At 40.6% G+C, this 10,978-nt stretch overlaps 1 non-coding gene across 1 annotated transcript; it reads left to right on the forward strand.

The window, feature by feature from the left end:
- The first annotated feature begins 10,237 nt into the window (after window positions 1-10,237).
- On the forward strand, window positions 10,238-10,352 carry LOC136722346 (U5 spliceosomal RNA). Its single transcript, XR_010806288.1, has one exon. It is a non-coding gene; the product is annotated as a U5 spliceosomal RNA (small nuclear RNA).
- Window positions 10,353-10,978: the final 626 nt, after the last annotated feature.

Here is a 10,978-nt window from a genome sequence, read left to right on the forward strand (position 1 = left end):
TCTAAATATTCACAACAAACACCCTTTCGACATGAAACCAAGAAATGAGAGCAATGCTTTCACTGCTCGCCATAGCGTCTCAATGTTAGTGTCCCTCAGCAGGATATGTCGCCCATTTTAGGTTTACAGGCATTCTATAAATTAGCAGCCTGGCATTAGTACTGTCAGTAAAATATTATGCATGGCTAATAATTTTATGTCATAATAATATATTCATCTGTAGCCTATGGAGATGGCTTCCATCTCAAGACACCAATATAAATCTAAGCACAACAGCAATGCTAAAATGTAATGTATTATTGTGTCTGTAAAAGTGAAAGGAGCATACAGGTAGATGGTGGGGTGGGTTGTGAACACTAGCTTTAATCTTGATGAACATCCTGGGAATTAATAACAGTCAAAACAGCTTGCCATATTGTTGAACAAGAATATCAACATTTAGAGTAAAACAGGTTTCTTTTGGTACACACTTTGCTTATGATCACTCAAATTTGGATTCTTTCCCATTTGTTACAGAATACCAACCAATCAAACCTGGTGTCTTCAGGTCCCTCAAATGACCATGTCACAGATGCCAGTTGGCTGAACATCCTCGCATTTTCCATGAAGCACAATGTAACAGAGGCTTTAATGGAGGACCTACTGAAGCTGTTAAGGTTATGTAGTGGGGATGCTGCAAGCATCCCAAGTAGCAAGTACATGCTAGAGAAGGAGTTTAAAGATTATGTAGACAAATCAGAATACCATCTGTGAGACAAAGTTTAGAGTTGGGTCAATTTTTTATTTGTATACCTTTGAGGAATCAACTTCAAGCTCTTTTGGAGAATGAGCCTATTCCAAATATTTACAATGACCAAAACAGATGGAATAACAGATTTTTCAGATGGGAAGTTGTACAAATATCTGAAATCAGTTAGTGATTCATTCTTTTCCCTGTCTTTCAATTGTGATGGAGTGCCAGTGTTCCAGTCATCTAAATACAGCATATGGCCCTTACTATGCTCTGTTAATGAATTACCCCCAGAGGAAAGAGATACAAATGTCATACTATGTGCCTTGTGGTTTGGGTCATCAAAACCACAAATGACTAGCTTCCTCAAACCTTTTGTGGAGGAATGCAAAAGTCTTGGACAAACAGGTCTTCAGTGGCAGGATCCAGTAGATCACTCAATCAAAACGACAAAGGTCTATGCATTATGTGCCATATGTGATGCTGTTGCACGACCTTTACTGCAAAATTTCAAGCAGTTTAATGGAGAGTATGGGTGTGGGCACTGTCTTCATCCAGGTGTTCCTTAGAGATCATGACACAACTGTGCAAATAGGTGAGATTGCCAAAAATAATGAACAGAGCATTTTGGGCATAAAAGGGCCATCTCCAATTGTGGACTTGCCAGATTTTGACCTGATCAATGGCATGGTCCCTGATTACATGCATTGTGTGTTGCTGGGGGTTTGCCGGCAAATAGCCACTTTATGGTTTGATTCCAAAAGCTATAGTAAACCATGGTATGTTGGTTTGAACACTGTAACAGTGGATGTAAATCTTTTAGCAATCAAGCCTCTAAGCATTTTTTCCAGAATCCCACGGTCTATTGTTGAGCTAAGGTTTTGGAAAGCTCACGAATGACAGAACTGGCTTTTATATTACAGTTTGCCAGTCCTGGAGGGGATACTTCCAAACAGGTATCTTTGCCACTGGGCTCTACTTGTGGAGGGTGTGAGCATTTTGCTAGGTTCAGACATTAGCCAAGAGGATATTGACCATGCTCATGAGGCTCTTGAGCTTTATGTTAAATCAGTTCAGTCTTTGTATGGCGAAGATCAGGTGACCTACAATATGCATTCACTTCTGCATTTGACTAAGAGTGTTGAGAATTTGGGTCCTCTCTGGGCCCAGTCTGCTTTCATGTTTGAGAGCTATAATGGCTACTTGCTCAAGCAAGTCAAAAGCAGTAATGCAGTGCCTCAGCAGCTTTGCAAAAGAGTAGCATGGTCTCGGGCATTGCCACGCATAGCTAAGGCCTGCTCATCCAATGATGTTTCACCTGAAATTAAATCATTCTACACAGAAATGACCTCTGGTAAACGTCATGTAAAGAATTATACTAGATATGACTTGCACTTGGAGTGCCAAAGATTAGGCCAGTGTCTGAAAATAATATGAATGCATTGCATGCATTGCTAGATGTACCTGGGACCTCTATTGGCAGGTACTACAACAGAATAGTTATCAACGGAGAGGTCATTCAAAGCCAAACATACACAAAGACAAAGAAAAGGAACAACTCGGTTGTGATATTGAAAGATGGCAGTATTTTCACGGTTTCACACTTTCTCTGTGTCAGTGATGACCAATATCACTTATATGCAGTTGGCAAATTTGGAAATTGTACAGTGCAGAAACTGGTTCGAGGATCTGCTGTCAAAATATCACTGACCTTTATGCGGACTGTTCATTTTCCTACAGGATTTGAAAGAGCAGTTGATCTAAGGTTGATTATACAGTATATGACCATGTTTGATTATAGGCATAGGGCTCCACTTAGGACAAGGCAAGAGCATGAGTTAAGTACAGCCTTATACTGCTAAACTGCACTGTGTTTTATACATGTCTTCATATGCTGGACATTCATATTAAATTTGCACTATTTTCCTATGTTTTTACTTCATCAAAAACTATATGCCTTTAGTTGTATGTAGGACATATATGATTAAAAATACATTAATATTATGCAATTTATATATGTGTTTTTTGCAGCATATATGTCCCTTACAATATTCGGTTTGAACATATAAGAATCACAGGTTTTTTTAGGAAAAGGAAAGGATCCAAGTGCAGGCTTTAGAGTTGAAGCAGATAATCCAATAAGGGCAAAACGAGAGAGCATAAACAGGGACAGTCCAGGTCAAACGATCAAGCGAACAGGCTAGTAGAGAGATCCGAAAGGGGTAAACGAGAGAAGGAAGCAAGAGGTCAAAAATACACGGGAAGGCAATCAAGAAACAAGGCTTAGAATTGATTCAGGAGAGAATGCAAGACTTCGCGATGAATCTAGGAAACAGAGGGGTACTGTGTACTGTGAAGGAGAGAGGGATTGAACGAGGTGAATGAAGGATTGACCAATGATAGGAGAGGAGGACAGAACAGGTGCACCTGGTAGGGAAGAATGTGGAAAGACTGGTTTGACTGGACAAAGGAAAAGAGAAGCACTAAACTAGTATTTGGGAGAGGGAGACCTCTGCTGGTGAACTAAGGTAGAAGCAGGGGAGACCGTGACAGTCTCCAAGGTTCTCATCGTAAATAACAAACAGAAATCAAACTACCTTCTGGCCTGACCTTCTAGCTTGACCTTATCTTTCTTAAGTATACAAGAGAGATTAACAGGTGTGAGAAAAGAATTTCTAACTTTCCTTCCACACATACATACATACATACATACATACATACGGAAAATAAATAATAGAATTTTGAATCACAATAAGATGTTATCAAGTACAGAAAAAGAAAATGTAATAAAATGTGATCTTAAATACATACAAATAAAGAAAATTGGTTTACTATTTCCAGATTCCTTTTTTGAAATACAATGACATGCATTACAAATGAGTATTTACATTATATTTATAGCCGGTGCTCGTGTGTCACTGTGTCCCTCAGGCTGTGGTAGGCGCTGAAATATTGGGCAGCCAGGGTGGCTGTGTGTCCCTCCCCCAGGAGGACTGACCGTTTTTCTTTTTTCTAAGTTTTGTCACAGGTTGGGTGGGCATCCATTATGTTGTTACAGAATGTGTCCCTTATTTTGGGCTAAAGCTTTCCGTGGAGGGGAACGTGGATCAGTTTGTACCATTTTTGGGAAGATCTGCCTTGTTGGGGCGGAGCTGTGATCCAGGTGAACAGCAGATCGGGCATAGGTGGGCATGTGGGCAGAGGAGTAGGAAGGCCGGTCAAGCAAATAAGCTTGCTAAGGTACGCAGCAGCAGCAAGCAGCCCCCCCATCCAGCCAGCCAGCCAGTCTGGCTAGCAGTGACTGAGTGGTTGACAGACGGCAAGCAACGGAATGTACGTGCTCTGTGATGTCATAGCAGTCAGCTGAGAGAGGCTCGTGATGTCATCGCTGAGCTGTCTGTCTGTCTGTCTGTCTGTCTCTCTCTCTCTCTCTCTCTCTCTCTCTCTCTTCCTCTCAATTCAATTCATTTGTATTGTCAAAGCAATTGGACATACATACATACATCCATACATGCTAGAAAGTCATTACTATGTTATCTTAAAGGCTAACTAAGCAGAACATATATCATTATAGAACAGAGTTCATAGGTCAACACATGGTTTTAGGGAACAGGCTCGTAGGTCAAACCGTTTGACATTGTCTCCAAGGTTCTCATCGTAAATAACAAACAGAAATCAAACTATCTTCTGGGCTGACCTTCTAGTTTGACCGTATCTTTCTTAAGTATACAAGAGAGAAAAACAGGTGTAAGAAAATAATTTCTAATTTTCCTTCTACACATATATACATACATACATACATATGTAGCGTTATGTTGGGTGTATTTGGATAAGAGCATTTGGGCTCTGAGCTGAAGCACGGATCTAAAGAAGACCTCTAATCCCCCAAAATTATCAGATTTCCTTAGCTCATCAGCTTGGAACTGGTTTGCATCAAAGTGACAGTTTTGGGGAGGATGGCACCGAGAAGAGGCCAAATAGTTTGGAATTCTGCTATGAGATGTCTGGAGAAAGGGGCCTGTAGGTGATAAAAACTCTTTGAAGTGGATGAGAGCCGAAATCCCGACATAGAGCTACGAACCCGGGCCAACCGGCATTTCCAAAAGATGGCATGGATTGACATCAGTCATAAATCAAGCCCCCCTCCAATAGGACACTGGGGGCTGAAACCGAAATCCAATCTCAAGAACTCAGGGACCAATCACCTACTGATCTGACAGACTTTAAGGAACAGCGGACAGTCTTTCTCTCTCTCTTTCTCTCACCTGAACCAGAAACTCGCTGCCACAGCTCAACCTGTAGCTCTGTTGCCAGAACCGGAATCAGAAACCAACCAAGTCTTTGCCGGCAACAGAAGAGTTAAACTGGGAGAAGGAGATTGAGCCGTACGAAGAATTCTTTTAAAGGACTTTATTAAATAAATAACTTTACAGACCCACCTGATCAGTGGAGTTTTACAGCTGGACAATTGACTAAGTCGACTGAATACGAAAGTGTCAGTCACTTAAATAGCTATTTGAGTCTTAAGAAACTTGACCCTTGGAACAAACAGGGCCCTGCTTTCCTCAAAGACTTCGTCTTCAAGTAACTACGGTGGAACCCTGCTTACAAAGAAGATTTTGTGCACAACCTTGGAGCATTCAAACCAGTGGAAAATCTGTTTGGAAAAGACTCTACATTCCCGAAACCCCAACTTCCAGGTGCATCGACTGAGTGGAAGTTCTTGGACAAAGCCGAACCGGACTGCCTTTGTTCCAAACCACACGGACCTCGTGCCGTGTGCTGTTATCTGAGCCCGAAGCCAGAGAGGCCTCTCTGCGACGAAGTTCACATAAGTTTAACAGTTTGGAGTTTGTGATTCATGACATTTGAGAAATCAATTAGAAATGTTAATCTGTGATTCATAACTCTAGAATGTGTAATATCATTTAGTTTTCTTAAATATAAATGTGTGTTGCATTAAACTGTTTTGTTGATAATTTTAGAAATAAAATCTGTCAACGCCGAGAAATATCTTCTCATTCCTGTTTAACTGTTTAGTCTGAAATTGACACAAGTTAATAGACATTAGATTATTGGTGGCCCTGCCTATCCTTAATCATTGAATAATAATCAGTTAAGGGAAATTGTGGTAACAAATAGGATCTTTCTCGGCACCTAAACGTAAATGAGACTGATATATATATAACGAGAAGTTACCTGACATAAATACTAACCTGCGTAGTTATTTAATGTCTGACTAATAATACTAACGAGAGACTCACCTTCATCTTACTAACCGGTATTGTAGTCAATGTGTTTATAACATTTTTTGTTTAACGATTTGTTAAACGGAATGTATGTGCTCTGTGATGTCATAGCAGTAAGCTGAGAGAGGCTCGTCATGTCATCGCTGAGCTGGCTGGCTGGCTCTCTGTGTGTGTGTGTGTGTGTGTGTGTGTGTGTATGTGTGTCTCTCTGTCTGTCTGTCTGTCTGTCTCTCTCTCTCTCTCTCCCCCTCTCAATTCAATTCATTTGTATTGTCAAAGCAATTGGACATGCATACATACATACATACATATATATGGAAAATAAACAATATGTGTACATCTCTTTCGGCATTAGTGGTGCCCTCACAGATGTGCAAGTTACATGACAGACAGACAGACACACACACACACACACACACTTTCACACACAGACAGACAGACAGACACAGACACACACAGACACACACACACATACTTTGACAGACAGACAGACAGACACACGCATATTATGGGTCTTTGTTGGGTAGTGAAATGGGTAGCATCAGTCGCAGTGTGGGTAATGTCAGGGAGCCAATCATAGTCCCCGTTATTTGCATATCGTTCTGGGAAAAGCAAATAAACACGTTTAGTCATGTATTTGTCCATAGTTTACACATGAGATGAAAGAGACAGTATGACGTATTGAGCACCTGGGATTCCTCATGTGTATGTGAGGGGCAGAGGAACCGGATCCCAAGTGTGCGTCCCAGGTGCTATAGGTTTCAAAGCATGCAGGGGAATAGGCACCCCTAGACTGGATAGGGAGATATAAATAGCAATGGGGAGACTCTTGTACTTGGTGTGGCTCTATCCATATAGTGGGGCCAGCAGCCACTTAGCAGGTGCAGCAATAGAAGCTCAGCCTGGGGAGACTGGATTTAGCATTTCCTCTCCATTTTGATAACTATCCATAATCATTTCTGCAAAATACTTCTATGATACCTATGTATGTTTTTTACTTGTACTATATTATACTATCAAGTATCAGTGTACACATACAATGTGACCTGTTACATTAATACAGAGGCCAGATCTCTAATAGCCACTGTCCCCTGATATTACACTTTTTTACAATCACTTTGGCACTCATTTCAGAACCTTGATGTCATTTTTCAAAACTCTAGACACTAAACTCACACCCGATGATCAAAATGCACATTTTTCAAAACTCTAACACTTTTTTACAATTGCTTGGATACAATACACATCAACCTCAGATCATTTGTTCATTGAACTAAAATGACACAACTTACATCAAAGTATTACCATTTCAAAATGCAATTCACACATTACCTCTGAGATCACTGTCTATTCATTTCATTACAAAGATCTAACTATCAATTGATACAGCTGCTCAAAATGATAAGTGACTGTTGCATTACTCTTAATGCATAATTTTATGGAAACTGACAAACAATATTCCATGTTTCGATCATGAAAGTTTCAGGATAATGAGATCCATTGACACCAATAACCGAGGAGCATGAACCAGTTGGACTACATTATCTATGGATGTTATATTTCATCATCATTCATCATCATGTAGCACTTTTCCACACCATGTTTTCAGTGTGGAAGGAAAGTTAGAAATTCTTTCTCTAATACCTGTTTTTCTCTCTTGTATACTTAAGAAAGATAAGGTCAAGCTAGAAGGTCAGGCCAGAAGGTAGTTTGATTTCTGTTTGTTATTTACGATGAGAATCTTGGAGACAATGTCAAACAGTATGATTGAAGTGCCTGCTCCCTAATCCATGTGTTGATCTATGAACTCTGTCCTATAATGATATAAATTCTGCTTAGCTAACTTTTAAGATAACATAGTAATGACTTTCTGATTATAACCAGCTCTTTGATTTTTGTGTATAAAAGCTCTGACTGTTAAAATGAAGGTAGAGCGACTTTGGGATCTACTTGAGTCACTGTTCCTCTCCACGCTGCGTGTATTAAAGGCATTGCAACTAACGCTCCAACCTGGTTGAAGATGATTGTTCTTCCACATCAGATTTGACATTACTGTATGTATGCAGGCTCTTGTAATTGCTTTTCCAATACTGCCAACTGGTTATTGACGATTGATTTCACATTGTGGTACGAGTATCGAGTGAAATGAGTGCTATCCACCCCAGCAACACAGTGATAACATGGAGCCGGCAAGTCATCCAGGTCACAATAGAGGTCAAGCAGTGGGAGGAGGAAGACGTGGTGGTCAAAGGAATGGAAGGGGACATGCACCCCTTCTGAGAGGTGGTCGTGGGCCTCGTCATAGAGGAGGGCTTAGGCCTCACCAGAGAGGCAGCCATGGGCCTCATTTGAGAGGTGTTGGGGGAACGTGGTAGAGGACAAGGCCACGGACCAGACAGCGGCAGCAACAGCAAATAGTGTCCAGTGAAATCCGAGAAATAGTTGTAGAGCATGTTGTAAATCATGGCATGACCATGACTGAGGCAGCTACAATGATTCAATCAAACCTCAGAATCAACTCAGGATCAACTGTGGCCTAAATCATCAGAAATGTCCGTACTGAGAAGCGGCAAGTCTTCAGCATGCACTAAACATTAGGCTACTCTCAATTGTCAAATGACTGTATACTGCATACCAATGTGTAGCACAGAGTATAGTGTGCCTTTTGAAAGAAATGCAGACAGAGTGAAGCAGCTGATGACTGAGTATGTTCAGGTATGTTCAGTTTCAAGATGCCTCTTGTGAAAAATGGTTGTGAGAACCTGAACCTGAACACAGGGCTGATGGAAATTTAGAAGTACAGTAATCAATCCTTTGTTTTGCTTTTTACACTAAGCCAGGTGAGGAACACTGCAGTTGACATTTTACTGTAGTTTTGTTCTTTTTTGTAGCTAATTATTGTTGCATGGATTCAAAGAAACCTATGGTGTGATTTGATTGTATTGCATCAATACATTTCAGATTTTGTTCAATGATTCCACTGTGTCTGTAGTATTCTCTCTACTAGTCCTTTTACAGTGATGTATTTATGTGTAGTACCATAATGAAACATGTATCACATATTTTGTACTACAATATTTAATGATTGTACGAACAACTACACAGTGAAACTATCGGTATCTTCTGTGTTACTATGTTACTATGGTATTTCATGATAAATGATTATTTGAACCAACAAGTCTGCAAGTGCAAGGTTTCTTTAAAGATATGAAAGGCTGTCCAATGTTCAAGACATTGTATTGTGCAGTGTTACAAGTGATGACCGTTTTGAGTTTTGTGTCTAGTTTTGAAAAATGACATCAAGGTTCTGAAATGAGTGACAAAGTGATTGTAAAAAACTGTATATTCATCCTATTTAATGTGCTCTTTTAAAATGTACTTTTCTTTTTTATGTTGCCATTTCTGTTCTACCAATGTTTCAGTTGTTAGCCAAAGATTGACAGAGTACATCTCATACACACAGGCCAGACAGCAAGGATTTCTTTTTGAAATTCAATTACAAATGCTGCATGAATTCATCAATACGATTAGAGCTCCTGAAAACTCACTCTACAGCATCTCATTAGCAGTGAAAAGAAACCAAGAAAGTTGGGACAGTCGACTGTTTACCACTATGTAACATCACCTTTTCTTTTAATAACACTTATTAAGCACTTGGGCACTGAAGACACCACTTGGTTAAGTTTAGCAAGTGGGATTTCCCCCCATTCATCCATTATGCATTTCCTCAGCTGCGCAACTGCACAGGGCCTTCGTTGTCTTAATTTGCACTTCATAGTGCGCCACACATTCTCAATTCGGAGACAGGTCAGGACTGCAGGCAGGCCATGCTCTGCCTACGCAACCATGCGCTTGTAATCTGGGCAGAATGTGGTTTGGCGTTATCCTGCTGAAAAATGCAGGGACGTCACTGGAAAAGATGATGTCTGGATGGCAGCATATGTTGCTCCAAAATGTGTACATCTCTTCTGCAAAAATGGTGCCCTCACAGATGTGCGAGTTACATGACAGACAGACAGACAGACACTCACACCCACACACACACACTTTCACAGACAGACATATACACACACACACACACACTCACTTTCACACAGAGACAGGCACACACACACACACATACATACATACATACATATGGAAAAGAAACAATACATTTATAAATCACAATAAGATGTAATAAAGTACAGAAAAACTAAATGTAAGAAAATGTGATCTTTAATACACACAAATATGTATGGCTGGTCGGATGCGTCTTGGACTCGGGTTCCTCTTCATTACGTATAACGCTTTTGCCTTTTGCTAAAGCTTTCCGTGGAGGGGATCGTGGGTGAGTTTGTACCATTTTTGGGAGGATCTGCCTTGTTGGGGCGGAGCTGTGATCCAGGTGAACAGCAGATCGGGCATAGGTGGGCATGTGGGCAGAGGAGTAGGAAGGCCGGTCAAGCAAATAAGCTTGCTAAGGTACGCAGCAGCAGCAAGCAGCCCCCCCATCCAGCCAGCCAGCCAGTCTGGCTGGCAGTGACTGAGTGGTTGACAGACGGCAAGCAACGGAATGTACGTGCTCTGTGATGTCATAGCAGTCAGCTGAGAGAGGCTCGTGATGTCATCGCTGAGCTGGCTGGCTGGCTCTGTGTGTGTGTGTGTGTGTCTGTGTCTGTCTGTCTGTTTTTCTGTTTGTCAGTCTGTCTGTCTGTCTCTCTCTCTCTCTCTCCCTCTCAATTCTATTCATTTGTATTGTCAAAGAATTGGACATACATACATACACATATATATATATGTAGCGTAAGGTACACTTTTAAATTTCAATTAAAGAAGTGAATTCATAGTATCACCTTATCACGAATCCTGGAGTCTTGTAGAACTCAATTTCTGTAATCATTGGACGCAGACACCAATTCCAAAGATATAAATTGTCAAATTTATTTAAAAACAAAGACTAAATGTAGCACTACACTAATTATACAAAAGGGAAAAACTAATTAAAATTCAACTCTAG

The sequence above is a fragment of the Amia ocellicauda genome, unplaced genomic scaffold, assembly GCF_036373705.1.
Source record: "Amia ocellicauda isolate fAmiCal2 unplaced genomic scaffold, fAmiCal2.hap1 HAP1_SCAFFOLD_137, whole genome shotgun sequence".
Classification (NCBI taxonomy): Eukaryota; Metazoa; Chordata; class Actinopteri; order Amiiformes; family Amiidae; genus Amia; species Amia ocellicauda.